Consider the following 17,686-nt stretch of genomic DNA (forward strand, 5'->3'; position numbering starts at 1 on the left):
AATCAACACTTACTGAGCTGCAAAATGCAGTACTCCTCTTAATTTCCAGCAGGTATTATAAGCTTATAAAATCATGTTATTTTAAGCGAGGAAAAAACTCATAACTATTACAGAGAACCAAACTCTGTGCTATTTTACTATAATAAGTTTTTTCCCCTTACTGACATTCTAAATGCCTATAATTTTAGTCACTAAGACCCTACATAAAGTTTTAGTAGCAGAAAGCTGAACTACCTTATTATCTTTTCTATTTATAGAACACAGATTCACTGATATCTGGGTCTCTGGCATCCTTGTTTTCAAAGCCTATATAACGAATGCAAATAGACAACACCCTATTTAATCAGAGCTGATAACTGACCTCTGATTGAGTGAACAGCGCAACTGAGTTTACGTACATCAAAATTGCTATTTTAAAGTGAGGAAGGAAATTACCACACAATAGAGGATAACTCAAATTTATAATGGTTAGAACTGGTGGGCAGAAATGTCCATGGATTTAAGCTTTGAAAAAAATTCCATCCACCATATATATAGCAGATGTCAGGTGTCTTTGAGGTGCTTACTGAACACTTAATAAGGAGAGGCAGCATGTCTATTAATCTTTGCACTCTCCATACCCAGCTAAGTGGCCGGCATGTAGAGGAGGTTCAACAGACCTTAGATTAAAAATATTGCACCACAAAATAAGTATGTTATATGATAAATGTGTCAATCTGAATGAGATGGGAGGTAAGCATACTGTTTTCCAGACTTCAGTCACTCCTAGGACACCTTCCAACAACTACTATACCCCCTATACCATCCATATTATTGTTTACTTAGCATTATTCTTTTAATAGACCTACATTTTATACTTAAATAAATTGTGTTTCATCCTAGTACCTAATATCCATGAAATCAGAGGTGTCTGCATGCTAATTATATTCTGACACACATAACTTTAAAATCTCAAAGGTTCCTATATACACCACCCAAAAACATCTAATGCCTCAGCAATTTTACACATGTTACTTTGCTCATTTCTAATTCCACATCTGCCACTTCCTAGGTCTGTGATCTCAGGAAAGTTACCTAGCCTCCTGAGTTCTACCACACAGCAAGGTGCCCTGTGCACAGGAAGAGCTCCTCTCCCTTGGGGGCTACATGGCAGATGTTGGGAATACAAACATGACATGGATCCTTGTGGGAAAAATGGAAATTCCTATGGCCAGGATCCTCACCTGACCGTAAATTGCTTGATGATGTAATTGGCCTACTGCTAGACTACTGCTTCCACACCTATAGGCAATAAGCTAGTATTGACTGAGTCACTACATAAAGAGCTCTGCCCAGTGCCGTGAGCAGAGGCAGAGATGGAGGTGGATTACAGACCTGCAGACTGCTGGATGCTATGAGATTCTAGTGCTCAACCTATGATCATGAGAATAAAGCTGGGTATGAAACCCTTAGGCAAGACACCAGCATAGCTGAAGGGAGGCATCTCCGTAGAGCAGAAAACAGTTTGAGATACTAAAGCATGAAAAGAGATTTTGATAACACACTACAGTGATACATCTAGTGGAATCCAGAAATGACTAAATTGCACACCAGTTACACCGGTTCAACTGACTTACCTGACCTTCAGGTATTCTGTAGTTACCTCACATGAGAACCTTACACTTAAGAGACCATATGTGTCTGATTGTATTATTATAATATTTGCTGCCCCCAACCTTGTACCAAACTACACTACTGGGTCATCCCATCCCTCAGGAGAATTATGCTGTTTATCTTCTTTACATCAGACTCAGGCACGTCACTTTGTTTGGCTAATGAAAAATGAGCTAAAATCTCATGTGCCACTTCAGAGCAGAAGTTCTCAGACCCATCACGTGGCACGTGGTTCTTCTCTTTCCCTTTTCCCTCTGCCTGGAGACTGGCCTGTTTTGGAAAGGGCCTGTTCCTTCAGCTTTGTTTCAGGATATAGAGAAGAACTTCACTTGGCCTGTAAAGGTTGTGAAAGGCAAGTAAGAAATAAACTTTTGTTGCTGGAAGCCGCTGAAGTTTGGAGGCCATTTGTCACCATTGGATAACTTAGCAAAAACTGACCAGTAGGCAAAATATATTGGAAAGAAACTTGCTTTGCTTTCATGAATTAACTCTCAGTTGAGCTTATTTTCCACCAAAATGTTCTGTGCTGTACTATGTGAAAAATACAACTTCCATCTTATTATTTTTAATTCAGGGATAGCTGACTCTCTCAGTTCACAGAGCAAGTAATTTTAACAACTATCCCTGATGACCATGTCAATCACGAGTGTTGAGCTGACTGCCAAATGCCTGGAGGGATAGGTGAGGAGGAGAAAAGGACTACTAACATTTATTGGGCATCTCCTTTGCTGGATGCTTTACATATATTATTTCATTTAATGCTCATGGCACCCCTAGTTTTGCTGCCATTTTACAAATGTAATTCACAGGGGGTGGATAAATTGGCCACAGTTGAAGAGCTGCTAAGTGAGATATCTGGAATTTGAGCCTAGATCTGACTGACCCCAAAGTCCCATTTTGGACTTCCCATTATGTGTTTTCTGTTACTTTCCACTGCATAAGGCAGCATGGATTGGTAACATAGACAGAAAGCATCATTCCACAGACTACTTGAAAAGTCTGTGGAAGCCTAGTCTTACAGTAAGTTTAAAGAGAAAAGACTCAGGTTGTAAAAGATTGTCCAGTGTGTTCACAGGTCTATAATTTGAGTTAAATATTAATTCCAATATTAACTCTAATTTATTGTTTTAATTGTAAAGGCATGAGACACTCAGAAAATTTGGAAACTATAAAAATCACAAGCGAATGTTTATCAGCTGTCTTGAGGATCAGGAAGCAGTGGAGAAAATATCCAAGAAGAAGACTTATTTGACTCCACAAATGTTAAACAAATGCTGTACTTCACGTATAGGTTTCACATTTTGGCAGATATATTTCTTTTGATATATTCAGTAGGATTCTATTAGTGGCTAATCTGATATTTCTATTCATTCTTGTGATAATACCATATTCTAGGTTACTTGATAATAGTTTATATATAGTATATATGAATTGACACATTGTTACCATATTATCTATTAATATTGGTTGATATATATTATTATCAATCCTATATGTCATACCTTTTCCAAAGTTTGTTTAGTTATGAACTACAACTAGAAATTGGGAGTTGGGGACAAAGGAGACATATATATACCTGAAAAATCTAACATCAAGAGAGGTCAAGACTATCGGCCTAAGATGGCATTTCAGAGAGAACAAGCAGCATTGGGACCTAGCTGTGCAGAAACTGAAAGGGCACAAGGATACGGGAGTGTCTTTCACAGACCAAATGTGGGGTGTGGGCCAGCAGTAGAGAGAGCCATTCACCTGAAGCCTTTTTAAAATCCTGCTCAAGCAGACTGCCTACCAGGGTAAAGTGACCTGAGTAGGAGATAAGAAAGCTGAATTCTCAGGATAAAAGGGAGATACGTACCACTGACGGATTATTGCCATTGGGGGATCTCCAAAGAATACACATATGTGCCCCCAAAGAAAGAAGCCATGTACAATTTGTTCAGACACCAAGCCCCAGGAGAGCTTTAAACATCTTCCAAAGCCAGAGGCACCAAAACCAGATACCTTAATTCTGGACAAGATAGACCTTCCTGACCCTGCTCTCCCCTCCCATGCGTCTTCTATCCTGGAGAGGTCAGAAACTATAGCCACTATGCTTGCTGGGGTGGAGTGCAATAGAGAAAGGAGGAGATGTGTAAGGGAGACACATGCACATGGGGGATAGAATCCTTAACTTTGAAGTTCAGAGTTTTTTATTATCATTATTATTACCCTGCACAGCACATATTCATTACTAAAATGAACTTTTACTAATGCAAACAACCACAGGACTTTCCATCAACTAAGACTGAGTGGAAAAGCTGAAGACAGTCTGAAATTTCATTCATGGGATCAAAAAAATATTCCACAAGATAGATTTAAGGGAATAGTGGAGAGAAAGAAAAACACTCCTTATTGCCCCCTGCAAGTACTCCATCCAGTTCAATGTACTTCATACAATTGCTTTCATCATCTCCCATGATTTGAAAGGTAGGCACCTATTTTTTGTTACTGGTGCCCGCTTAAACATACACTCATTTTTTTTGAACACATATATTGAGTACCTACTATATGCCAGGTTGTGTTCTGGGTGTCAAGGAAACTGCAGTGAAGAAGAGAGCAGAAAGCCCAGCCCAAATGGAGTTTCCGTTCTAGTGGGGAGAGAAAAACAAAAGTAACTTAAATATAAATAAAATGTCAGATGAAGACAATCGTGTTGAAGACATTTAAAATAAGGGAATGTGAGAATGACTAGAGGGGAGATTGCTATTCAAGTAAGAATTTCAAGGGTGGTCTTGCTGAGGAGGTAAGATGTAAGATGAGCCCTAGCTGATGAGAAAATAGACAGCCATGTATAATTTTCAGAGAGGAGCATTGTCAGCAGAGAGAAGAACTAGTGAACAAGCCCCAAGGAAAGAACTAGACTGGCTAGTTTAAGGAACAGGAAGAAAGCCAGTGTGACTGGAGCGTAGTGACCTAAGGAGAGAGTGTCGGGAACTGAAGTTGGAGAGGCAGAGTATCCTGGTCACGCAGAGATTTGTTTGTAAGTCAGGGTAAACCATCTGAATTACATTCCAAGTTAAATGGCAAACCGCTGGAGGATTTTAACATGGCAGTGACATGTAAGAATTACATATTAAAAATATCACTCTGCTACTGTGGGTGAGTGAGACCATGGGGAATGGGAGCAGAGCTAAGTTAGGAAAGCATTACAATAGTCTAAGCAGAATATGATTGTATGATTGTGACTTAGACCAGAATGGTGGTAGAAGAAATAGGAGGAAGTGGACATATTCTGAAGGTATTTTGGAAGCAGAGTTGAGAGGATATGTTGATGGATTCAATTCAGGGAGTTGGGGAAATAGGAGAAATCAAGGATTATTCTAAGGTTTTTGGCTTAAGCAATTAGACAGATGGTTGTACTATTTGCTGAGAGCTAAAAAAGACTAAGTAAGGTATAGGCTTAGGGGAAAATCAAAGGTCTGTTTTTCATGTGCTAGATTTGAGAGGCCTATTTGGCAACCAAGTGGAGAGATTGTGTAGGATATGTCCTGATAAATCAGAAGCTCAATGGAGATATTAGGGCAGAAGACAAATTTGAAGTCCTTGGAATATGTTTGCTATTTAAAACCATGTAGCAAAATGAAGTCACCTAGGAGGTGAATACAGTGAGAACAGAAAAGTGGCCCAGGATTAAATTCTTGGAACACTCCATTTTCTAGAAGTCCAATAGAGGAGGAGAAGCCAGAAAAAGAGACTGAAAAGGATAAGCCAGTTAAGTAGAAGAAAAAACAGAAGTGTGTGGTGTCATAGAAGCAAACAGAAGAAAGTGTTTCAGTAAGTAGGGAGTGGTCAGCTATGTCAAATTCCGCTGAGTGGTTAGCTAAAAGGAAGGTAATTAAGCACCATTAGACCTGACAAGTAATGTCAATAGCAAAATAATATATTTGATTTCCGTTCATGGTCCTTATTCTGTTATTGAAACTGAACAAATGTTATTAGAAAATACAACAGTGTTTGTAGTATTTATCAGCTTTGTAATTTGTAATTTGGAGTACTTTACTGGTCTAAATATTCACATTCATACCTAAATTTGTATTCTTTTTCCTAAGTGGTTCCCCTAAATTGTAAAAGTTTCTGATGCACAAACCCTGGACATATACATGTTCACGATAGATAGATGACAGATAAATAGAGATAGACAGACAGAGATACAGAGATATACCATTTCTTCCAAACATATTCAAAGACAAATGGAAATGTGATACCTTGGTCTAATTTAGAATTCTTACACCCTTCACCCTCTCTGTTCAGCAGCTGGTGATTACTGTCTTCTTCAATTTAGTATTTCGGAGAAGACTAAGGATGGTGTGTGATCTTGTTCCTTTGTGGATAAATATTATTATGGTTGATATGTTTGTTTTTTATTTTGATGGGCTATAGAGGCTTGACAACTAGGATTCTTTATTTGTGACACTGTATATTTTTACCTGATGTGAATCTATTTTTATTAATTTTTACAGAACCCAGCAAATGCTTTTATTTTCTAGATTTAATGCCCTTCCTCAGATGAGACATTTTTCCCATGTGTTTTTCTTCAATATTGTTTCTGTTTCATATGTTCTCACCCGTCTCCTAGTTGTTTTTATTTGCAGCTCCTTTCTATTGGACCTCTCCACTGTATTTACTATTACCACTTTTATTATTTTCATTTCTCTTTTCCTCTGTGTTCTAGGAGCTTCCAAGCTGGTCTTATTTACTAATTCTATTTCCTGAGTTTTCATTACCACTTGTTACTTCCACACAATTATTTTTTCACTATTATTAACCTCTGAGTAGTCTTTCCTTTATTTATATTTAGATAGCGAGGGAAAATGTGATAGGAACTTGAATCCCTTCTGATCCCAGTCTCCCCAGGGAGCGGTCTTAAAAGTTATCTCTGAAATTCAATCTAACGATCATAATATATGAAGAAAGCACTGAAAGGGGGTACTTCTGGGCAAGTGGAGAATAGGTTTCTGACTGATGTTGTGTTAGGATTTTTGAAAGACCCTGAGGCTTTGGTAGGCCTTGGCACTCTGTTGGTCATCTGAGTAGCCAGGGAAAGACTTAAAAGTCAGGAAGTCCAGGAAACAGAGCCCTAAAAACGTTACCTGACACATAATCACATTAGTACCTCCACCCTGCTTGGAGAGCCAAGAAAGTTGAAAGCACCAGACCTCCCACCCAATGATTCTAGCAGCAAGCCCACCCATGGCCATCACCAGATGGTCTACCAGAATCTCTGGACAGGCTGATTGGTGAAGGGCTTTGCCTGATGAAAACCAGTATGTAAAGACTGAAAAAGATGCCTCCTTCCTTAACTGCACAGACACTAACACAGGGCCACAAGGCTGATGAATAATCAAGTCAACATGACACCACTAAAGGAAACTAATAAAATTCAAATTACTGACCCTAAATAAATGGAAATCTATGAACCATCTGATAAGGAACTCAGAATAATCCTCATCAAGAAATTCAGTGAACAACAAAAAAAGACAACTAAAATGAAATTAAGAAAACAGTGTATGAGCAAAAAGAGAAGTTCAGCAATAAAATAGAAACAACGTTTTAAAAAAACAGAAATCTTAGAGATAAAGAATACAATGAATGAACTGAAGAATTCAATACAGAGCTTCAACAGCAGACTTCACCAAGCATAAGCAAGAATAGGTAATTAGGGAGGCAGGTCATTTGAAATTATGCAGTCAGAGAAGCAAAAATAAAAAAGAATGAAAAAGAGTGAAGAAAGGCTACAGGAATTATAGGATAACATTCAGAAATAATCTATGCATAATTGGAGTTCCCAGAAGAGAGGAATAAAGGGGCAGGAAGCATATTTAAAGAAATAATAGCCAAGAACTTCTCAAATGTGGGGAGAGACTTGGACAACCAAGTTCAGGAAGCTAATAGGTCAGTGAAAAATTCCAATACTCAATGATCTTCTCTAAGACACATTAAATAAAGCTATCTAAAATCAAAGACAAAGGTTTTTTTTTAAGTGAGAGAAAAAAAATTCTTTATATATAAGGGAACACTCATAAGGTGATCAGCATATTTCTCAGCAGAAACCTTGCAGGACAGAAAAGAGGGGGCGTGATATATTGAAAGTGCTGAAAGACAAGACTGCCAAACAGATTGCTTTATCAGTCAAAGCTGCCTTTCAGGAATGAGCACAAGATAAAGACTTTCCCAAACAAACAAAAGCTGAGGGAGTTTACCATAAACCTGCCTTACAAGAAATGCTGAAAAAAGCTCTTTAAGCAGAAACAAAAGGACAATAATTAGTAACATGAACATAGAAAACATACTTGTAAAGGTAAGTATATAGTCAAAATCAGAATACTCTAAAAGTGTAATATTGTGATGTGTCAATCATTTAACTCAAGTATAAGGGAATAAATACCAAAGTATTGAAAATAATTATAGTTACAGTAAGTTGTTAAATTATACACCATGTAAAAAGAGGTAAACTGTGACATCAAACACATAAAAATGGGGCGAGTAAGAGAGTAGAGTTTTTGTATGCAATCTCAGTTCAGTTGTTATCACCTTAAAATATGTTGTTATATCTATAAGAGATTTTATGTAAATCTCAGGGTAACCACAAAGCAAAAACCTACAGTAGATCCACAAAAGATAATGAGAGGGAAATCAAAGCATACTATGATAGAAAGCCATCAATTCATAAAGAAGACATCAACAGAGGAAGAAAGGAACATAGCAAAACATCCTGAAAACAATAAGATGACATTAGTATTAGTAATTATCTATCAATAATTACTTAAAATGTAAACTGATTAAATTCTCCAACCAAAAGGCATTGAGTGCCTAGAAGGATTATAAAAACAAAACTCAATTATTTGCTGCCTATAAGGGACTCACTTCAGATTTAAGGACACACATAGGCTCAAAGATAGAAAAAAAATATTCAATGCAAATAGAAACCAAAAGCGATCTAGACTTATATCAGACAAAATAGACTTTAAATCAAACCTGTGAATAGGAGACAAAGAAGGCTATTATACAATGATAAAAGGGTCAATTCATTCAGAGGATATAACAATTATAAATGTATTGTACCAAATATTGGAGCACCTAAATATATTAAGCAAATATTAACAGACCTGAAGGGAGAAATAAATAATGGATGAAGGGAGAAAGAAAATGTGGTATATATACAATGGAATATAATTCAGCCCACAAGAAGAGGAAATCCTGCCTTTTGCAACAATGTGGATAGACTGAAGGCATTATGCTAAGTGAAGTAAGTCAGACAGAGAACAACAAATACTGCGTGTTCTCATTTATAAATATTATCTTAAAAAGCTGAACTCACAGAAACAGAGAGTAGCATAGTGGTTGCTAGGGGCTGGGGATGGGGAAAATGGGGAGATTTTGGTCAAAAAGTACAATCCTTCAGCTCTAAGATAGTAAGTTCTGGGGATCTAAGGTATAACATGGTGACTATAGTTAACAATACTGTGTTGTATACTTGAAAGTTATTAAGAGAGTAGACCTTAGTTGTTATCATGATCAAAGAATGGTAATTGTATGAGGGAATTGAGGTGTTAACTAACCTTACTGTGGTAATCATTTCACCATTTATACATATGAAATCATCACATTGTACACCTAAAACTTTTATTTGTTATATGTCAATAATATGTCAATAAAACTGGGGGAAAAAAGATCTGTAGATGGAAGAAAAATGAAACAAAAAGAAACAGAGATGATTCAGAGAACAGGAGAGGAAAAGGAATAGGAAGAGTAGAAGAAGGAAAGGAGGTGGAAAAGGGTGTGGAAAAGGAAGAGGATAAGCAGCAGAGGAGGAATGGAATGAAAAGGGGCGGCAGCTACAGCAGCGGCCATAATTCTCAGTCTGAGGGGATGGAGGCAGCAGGCAAGGAGGGAAGTGTTTTGCATCCAAAAAAACCCAAAAAACCAAGAAGAAGATGTTCTGAAATGAAATAGCTATGATCAGAAAGAATTCTTGAAACTTAAAAATATGATTGCTGAAATTAAAATCGAATTAAAATATAATAATAGAAATCTCCTTCAAAACAGAATAAAAAGAAAAGAAGGAAAATGTGAGGAAAAATATAAAGATAGAAATTCAATACAGGCTGTCTAATATCCAACAAAGAAGTGTTTTGGAAAGACAACAGGAGGGGAGGCTAGAAGGAACAAAAGCAAATTTCCTGGAGCTGAAGGACTTGAGTATTCCCAGTGCAGGGGCCCACTATGTGCCCAGCACAGAATAAATGTTAAGAGTCCCACATCTCAAAACATCATTCTGACGTTTCAGAACAGCCAGGGTAAGAAGAAGATGCCACAACCCTTCAGAAAAATGTTAGGTTATCTACAAAGGAATAATAAGCAGACTTACATCAGATTTCTCATCGTCAATAGTAGATGTTAGATTGTGATGGAGCAATGCCTTCAAAACATGGGGGTCAATTTCTAAGCTAGAACCCTATATAGTTGAGAAAAAGGTTAAAATGAATTCTCAAATAAGCAAAAACTCATGTTCCTCTTAGAAAGCTAACAGAGAATATATAAGGGAGTAAGCAAAGGAAAATACAGAACCAGGAGACAATGTAATCAACCTAAGCAAGCAGTGAAGACATTGTCCAGAATCACAGCTGGGCAGCAGGCCCACCAAGGATCATCCCACCAGATGCGTAGTTCAGAAACACTGTCTGAAGTCACTCAAATATGCAATAAAATTGTTAACATATTACTTAAACTTACAAAGACAGTCAAGAGAGGAGCCAAAAAGAGTGAAAAAAACCATACTGGGCTAAGTTTGGGCAGCAGAAAGTAAAGATGCATAATGTACAACACCAATAAATCAAGAAACAGTGATGTATACCAATTATTTAGAAATTTATCATTAAGCAGAAGCAACAGTTAAAAGAGCTAAAAAGTGTATCCCTCTGAGGAAAGCGTTGACAGTTGAGAGACGATGAGCAAGGGAATGTTGTTTTCCATTTGAAACTGATAGTTTGGTGATGAATGGATGGGGTCAGAGTCAAGGAGGCCCAGTCAGGGCCTATTGTAATTGGTGAGCCAAGAAAGGTGGTGGTCCTGAAGTAGAGCATTGGCAGTGGACAGGGAAGAGAAGGCTTTGAGAGAACCTATTTGTGGGTGACTCTTATAAGTTGATGATGACTCCAGTGTTTCCAGATGGAGTGATTTTAATTAAGAAGTAAGATTTCTGTGCAGTAAGCAGTTTTTTCTGTTTATGCACAGCCCTGTTATGCAAGTACAAAAAGTAGCTATACCAAGTGAAGAAGACCTCATGGATCCATCTTAATGAATTATTGATACTTTCCAATATATTCTTTACATTTAGTAGCATCAGATTGTATAGCTCAAAAATTCCATGGGCATGCACAGCTTAAATCACTCCAAGTGGAATGGGGAAATGGAAAGAAAATGACTTCATAGAATTTTGTGAAAAGAACTTTTTTTGGCAGTGGTCAAAGTGGGGATAAAATCGGTTGGACTATTGTGAGGGAAAACAAGGTTTTTTTTAAGGGGAAATTTCAGCTCAGCTGGCCTTTAAAATTTCTCTCTTGACCTAAGTAATCATGGACGTTCCCACATACCTGTGTTCAACAGACCAATAATGAAACAGTGGTATGAAAATTGATGGTATTATGATATTTTTGTTCTCAAATTAAATGCAATAGCTTATCTCTGTAATTATGAAATTTAGAAAGGACATTACCAAAGAAGATGAGGCGTCAATCACCACAGAAAGCTATGGAATCAGTGTTTGGCACAGTGAGGAAGAAGTCCCACAGAGCACCCCCTAAGCTCCAAGATCAGGCTGATGGAAAGGCCATTAGCTCTGATGATGATTATATAATCAGATAGGTTAGCTGATAATTTGTGCAAAGTGCTTAGAAAGCTCCTTAAACTAGAATAGTTAACAAGGTTGACTTCTTTATGTCTGATAGATAAGGCATGAAGTACATTCCCACTAAAAGACGATTTTTTAAAAGAGATAAAGAGAAATCTAGCCTTCAAGTTTTAGAAGATGGATAGAGCACACATCTCTTCCCTCCCAAGGGCCTTTTGAAATTATTGAAAAAATTTTGGCGGGTGGGGGGATGGGAAGGAAAAGCTAAAGCCAGAGAAATCAGAAAGGCAGTAGGCAACGGACTAGAGATTTGGAAGTAATCCCCGGTGGTAGAAAAATAGAACACAAATGAAACGCGATTGACTGAGGAAACAAGATTGAAAACCCTAGCCCAAATAGCAGGGGGAAAAGTGGAGGAAGCCATATGATGATAATCACAGAAAGGAGGGCATTCGGAATAGCCAAGCCAGCCTGCCATGTCTTCCAGTCTCCTGCAGCAATATGCACAGCCTGCTGGTGTCCAGGGCTAAGGTGTTCAGACTCCCGAGAGTCCTCCCCAAACAAGGGAGGCAGTTCACCTGGAGGGGGTCTTGGTGATGATGTCAGGGCCTGAGAGGGAAGAAGGGCTTGCAGTAACACTGCTCCTGCCTATGAAGCAGTCAAAAGTCAAAGCGAAGCAAACGACAAAACAATAATATCTCCACCCAGGCCCTTGCTTCCCCGTGCAGAATAAGACCTTCCTCCTTTGGCCACTCTGGGGCATTCTATTTGTCTATGGAATCTGTGAAAGCCAAGCCAAAGAGAGAGGTAATTTCAAAAGCGCTGTTAGATTTGGGGTGCTGCAGGAAATCTGCTCTGGGCAGGCAAGCTGAGAAGAGGCTGAGCAATGGCTGGGCTGGGATTTGGCCTGGAGAGTCTGTCATACATTATGTCACAGTTCACATCTACACCCTTAACAAATAGGCAGAACATATGGGTCAGGACCAGGTGGCTGGTAACTGAGTATCCATTATCCTTCTCCTCCTTGCCCCCTTCTCCTCCTTGCCATCAAGAAGTTAAAGTGTGTGTTTTAAGTATGTGATATTACAAAGGAGAAATTATTATTCTTGCTCAAAATTTAGTTTGAAAAGCAGCATGCTCAAGAATTCCTCTTATAATCTTTCTGGTAACGAATGTGGTCCAATGACCTTTTTTTGTTCCCCGAAGCACACTTTATTTCTGGAAATGCAGATAAAGCGCAATGCACGGAAACTCAATCCTATTTTTTTTTCTTTAGATAAGGAATTCAGTAATCAGGACTTACCTGTCATGATACATGCAAACACTGGAAGTTCAGGGTTAAAGAGACCAAGGAGTGAACCTGAAGGCTTTCTTCTCTCCTTTTTTCTCTTGGCATGCCTCTAGGGAGTGCCCACTTCTCCAGGGAATGCAGGGGAGACTGGGAGTCAAGATTTGATAGATAAGAAGAGCTTGTGGTTATTTACGAAATCCACTTACATAAAATAGCTTCTGAAGTGCTTGGGTGTATATATTGTGAGTTCTGCTTCTGCAGCTGCAGCTTAGCATAAAGGTGGAGAGCTGAATAGTACACAGGCTGAATGTTTAGGTCAGGTAGCAATGATTAGCCCTGCTTTTTCTTGAAGCTTTGCATACAAATAATTAAGTGCCTTATGAGCAATCCACAGGGCCAGAGAGGGAACTAGCACTATCAGCAGTGATTAGGGACTGCTTTATGGGGCAGGGCTGGATTTAGGCAGGACTTTCCACAGTGAGTAAATTTCAGTCCCTAGCACTGTCTGAAACAAACTAGTCAGTTGAAACCATCTACAGCATTCTTCATTCAAAAGCATATTGTACACTCACTGCACTTCATCCTTTGAAGGTAAATTTTCAGAAAAATCCAGATACTATGAGAAGCTAAATCTGGTGGGGAAAAGTGAATGACCGATCTGGGTATTATTCTTTAAGTAAAAAATAATGACAAAATAATGAAATTAGTTTCATCTGTTCCTGGAACATTACTTGAGAAGGTGATTCTAATGTAGAATGGTTTAACATCACTAGGATAAGTGTCTTGTGTCCACAACGAATACAACAGAAAGCATTGCACTATTCGGTACCAAGTGGTTCTCGTCAGCTGTCACTCCCAAGGGCAGAAACACATTACAATGCTTATTATTCACCTATAAGCAAGAGAGGTGGATTCATAAGGGAAGAGGGATCTGGGAATACTGGCAGACCAGGAAGGTGGAAGGCAGACGCAGCATTGGCCTCAAGGCAAGACTCACATATCAGAGATGAAGTCTACAAAGATTTATGGAAAATTGAAGAGTTACAAGCTGAGAATGATGCTAGGTGAAAATCAGGAAACAATTGTATAGAGCATGATTTCAACTACTATAAAAAATACATATGGAAAAATCTGTCTTCATCTGTCTATCTGTCTGAAAGAAAAAGATGCCTGCAAGATTGATGAATTTCCCAGGTACTCTCACAGTTGTGCAAACTGGTAGTGGTCCCAGATACCTGGGAAGATTTGGACAAAATCACTGTGATGTTAACCGGGTGGTATTATGCCCAGGAGGGAAGGAAGAAGGTTGTACCCCAAATCTGGGCAAAAGAAAGTAATTCAGATGTTGCTGTCTGTGAATGCCTGTGGGTATCAGGTTCTTTGCCCCTCTTATCTGGAGTTAAAGGGCTTTCCAAAGGCTTTCAGTGTTGTGGAAATGTATCCTCCTGCACTTGTTGGGCCCTGGTGATGGCGTAAAGCAGATCAAGCTGTGAACATCTGGGATGGACTAAGAGACAGAATGGCAGTTCTAGTTCCTTGGATTAAAAAGTGTCAGTATTGGATTGTCATAGTCAGATAAGAAATGCCAAATGCTTATGTGAACTTGCCTGGAGTTCACACTGCAAACCATTAAGAAGAAATTAATTAGAGATGCCCAGAAAATTTGCAGCCATTCTGGTTGACGTTCATTATTTTTAGATGGTACAAACACTAACAGAGTTTTATTTTCACTTCAATACTTAGTGTTTGAAGAATGTCTCTAAATTGGATTCTCTCGCTATCTACTCCTTTCTCCCTGGGTGCTATCGTAAACACTGTTGACTTTCTACCCAAAAGCCTTACCTTTCCCTTCTTCCTTGCTAGCCCAACCTAGGTTTTGTTCAACCTTTCAACTGCAATGGCCTTCCCCATACTTACGTGATGAGTTTTGATTGGACTTCCTAAGCCAAACATTCCTCTTGATAAGTGCTTGGTTTGGCATGGGCGAGTGAGGTCTTTCTGGTGAGGTATTTCTGAAAATAGGGGAAAGCTGCTGGAGGCTTCTGGGAAGGTATTTGTCATTAAAAAGAAACATAAGAGTGATATGGACTCTTGTTTCCAGAATTAAATGACCTAATATATATAAATGGCTTAGGACAGTAACTGGCACATGGTCAATGACTGGCACATAACAACTCAATAAAATTGTCAGGTGTCATTGTCATTTTGTTGTTGGTGGTGTTGATACTATGGTAAATGTCTAGCTTTCTAGAATGGCTGTGATGCCCTAGATATGGTTTACAATGTGTGTACCACATTTCTATCAATGTAGCTCAGACAAACAATAGCCTACAATGGAGGAACATAGCCACAGGAAGAGTTTTGACAAAAGCTGGGAAAACCAAGCAGTCCAAGAAATTTTCAACTTTAACATGCAGAAGTTGGCCCAGAGCTAATAGAATGTAGGCATGTAGCAACAGTATTCCTTCCAGTGTAGCCACGGAGAGAGCTATGAAGCACCCTCAGTAGGGAAAGAAATAATCTCACAGAACTCGTGTTTATTTTTCTTCATTCTCCATTTGCTACCTGACTCCAACACCCAAAACCAAACCTTTCCGCATATATAACTTACATATTATGAATTGCTAATAATCACATGGTAATAACAAGCTTATAAGAGCTGAAATCATGAAATAATCTATTCTAGAAAGTGAAAACCTCAAATTTAATGCAAAAACATTTTAATTTCCAGATAATTTTTATTTTCATTCACTTATCTCTAATGTGAATACTAATGGAAAGGTTTAGAAATATTGGTATATGCAGGACACAAATGCCATTTTCTCTCTGAACTCTCAGGCAAGGTATTAAAGTATAATAAGTAAGAATATTAAGTATTCTAGTTTTTTATCTCATATACATTTTTGAAAAATGTTACTTAATGTGAACAAAACTCATTAATGAGCAAGAAAACTTTCAGCACCAAAAATAAGATATTGCCCCACTAGTCCATGACTTGAAAGATAAAACTTATGTTAAAATATTAAGAAATGACATATACATTTATCTTGGCATCTATAAATTTGTACCTCTCATTATTCTTTAACTAAAAGAAATCCACTTCTCATGAGAGGGATGTCCGGCATGCGGCTGACAAGTTTCCATTTTCCACTATGTAGGAGATTGGTCCAGATGATGCTAGGAAGGGTCTGAACTAACCGTAACTGCTATCTGAATACTCAGTGTTAGAGTATGGGCCTGGCACTTTCTCTACAGTCTTGTGCAAAGCTTCCCTCACAACTGTGCATCAGTTTCCATTTCTGTAAAATAAGTTCCTGAACCTGAAGGTCTCTTCCACATCTAAGATCTGAAAACCCTCTTCACAAACTGTGACAGAGACAAATACTATGTGTTTACCACATAGTTTCATTTTTCTACAGGGCACACAAGACTACATTTTCCAGTCCACTCTTACATGTAGGTGGGACCACGTGAACCACATCTGGCCAACAGAAGTGTTGCAAGTGATATACACCACTTCCAGGCCTGGGCCTTAAACTTCCCTCAAGCAGTCTTCCACATTCTCCCTCTTGCTCCCATTTGCATGGGTAGAGGTGAAGCAATCAAGGATCATACAAGAAGCCCGATCCCCAAGTTCATGGCTGGCAGTAGGGCTGCCCAAGAGAGCCTCCTAACCAAGAATATCCACATCATATTTTGTGCAAGTGAGAAATAAACCCAAATTAGGCTAAGATACTACAAGTGCAAGGTGGCATGCTACTACCCAGTGAGCATCAGCTTGACTAATACAAGCACGTATACCTACGTAATAGATGAAGTCAGATCTACTGTCACAAACACTGACAGCAGGAGCCTGAACACAGGTCAGAATACCTCCCTAGGCTGGAATTTTGGATATTGTTAAGTCTAACAAGGCTCTGAGAATAAAGGTAAGGTGATAGCACAAATGAAAAACAACATCTGGACATTTCATAACAGTTTTCTAGAGAAACACTTTCTACACTATATATTTTATAAATTCTAGTGAAAGTACATACAATTAGAGCATTTTCTACTTTAAAATCATGTGTACTTGGGTTCAACAGATTATCAATTTTGCAAAATACACATTTATCAAATCACCACTTTGTATATCTCAACTTCACACAATGTTATATGTCAATTGTTCTCAATAAGGCTAGAAAAAGATAATGTAGATTGTCTTAAAATATAAGCTACATTCCCAACATGGGGTTTATATATATATAGATAGATAGATTTCCAATAGATCATGGACTTCAAAATTGTAAGCTCTGACAAAATTCCCTAGAAACCTGTTTTCAGAGGTATTCTTTCATAAATAGGGATGTCAGAATATTAAGTTTTTTGTGTCTTTACCTTTCATGAGTTTTAAATACAATAATATACATTAAGGGTATTTAGAAGTATTATTTTATATCACTTATAATTCATATGAATGTTAAATAAAGCCTTCAAAATAACTTTTAAACAGTGCTTTGTAATCTCAATGTTTATATAATAAGAAATGGAAATGATTTAGAAATAAAGTTGATTAGTATTTATTATATGAAATAACATTCCAACCACTCACAGAATAAGCCTCAAAAATGAACTTAGTCCAAACCTGGGGAATGAGTAAATGGGGATTTATTGTACTCTCAGTCTCTCTACTTCTGTGCATATTTGAACACTTTTTTGGAAAGTTTTTAAAGGTTTTTTTATATTCTGCCCCACTTGATCCTGAAGTGGGGAAATGATCCTGGATTATCTGGGTGGTTTCAATGTGATCACAACAGCAGGGCAGGGGAGGGAGACAGTGGGAAGATGTGATGCTGGAAGCACAGTGAGCACGA

General features: G+C 38.1%; 1 long non-coding RNA gene across 2 annotated transcripts in view; it reads right to left on the reverse strand.

Annotated features, from left to right (window-relative positions):
- The window catches only part of LOC118910066 (uncharacterized), a 106,819-nt gene that overhangs the window by 82,148 nt on the left and 6,985 nt on the right, over positions 1-17,686 (reverse strand). The gene's annotated exons all lie outside the window — the stretch shown is intronic.

Source organism: Manis pentadactyla, chromosome X (genome assembly GCF_030020395.1).
Source record: "Manis pentadactyla isolate mManPen7 chromosome X, mManPen7.hap1, whole genome shotgun sequence".
NCBI lineage: Eukaryota > Metazoa > Chordata > Mammalia > Pholidota > Manidae > Manis > Manis pentadactyla.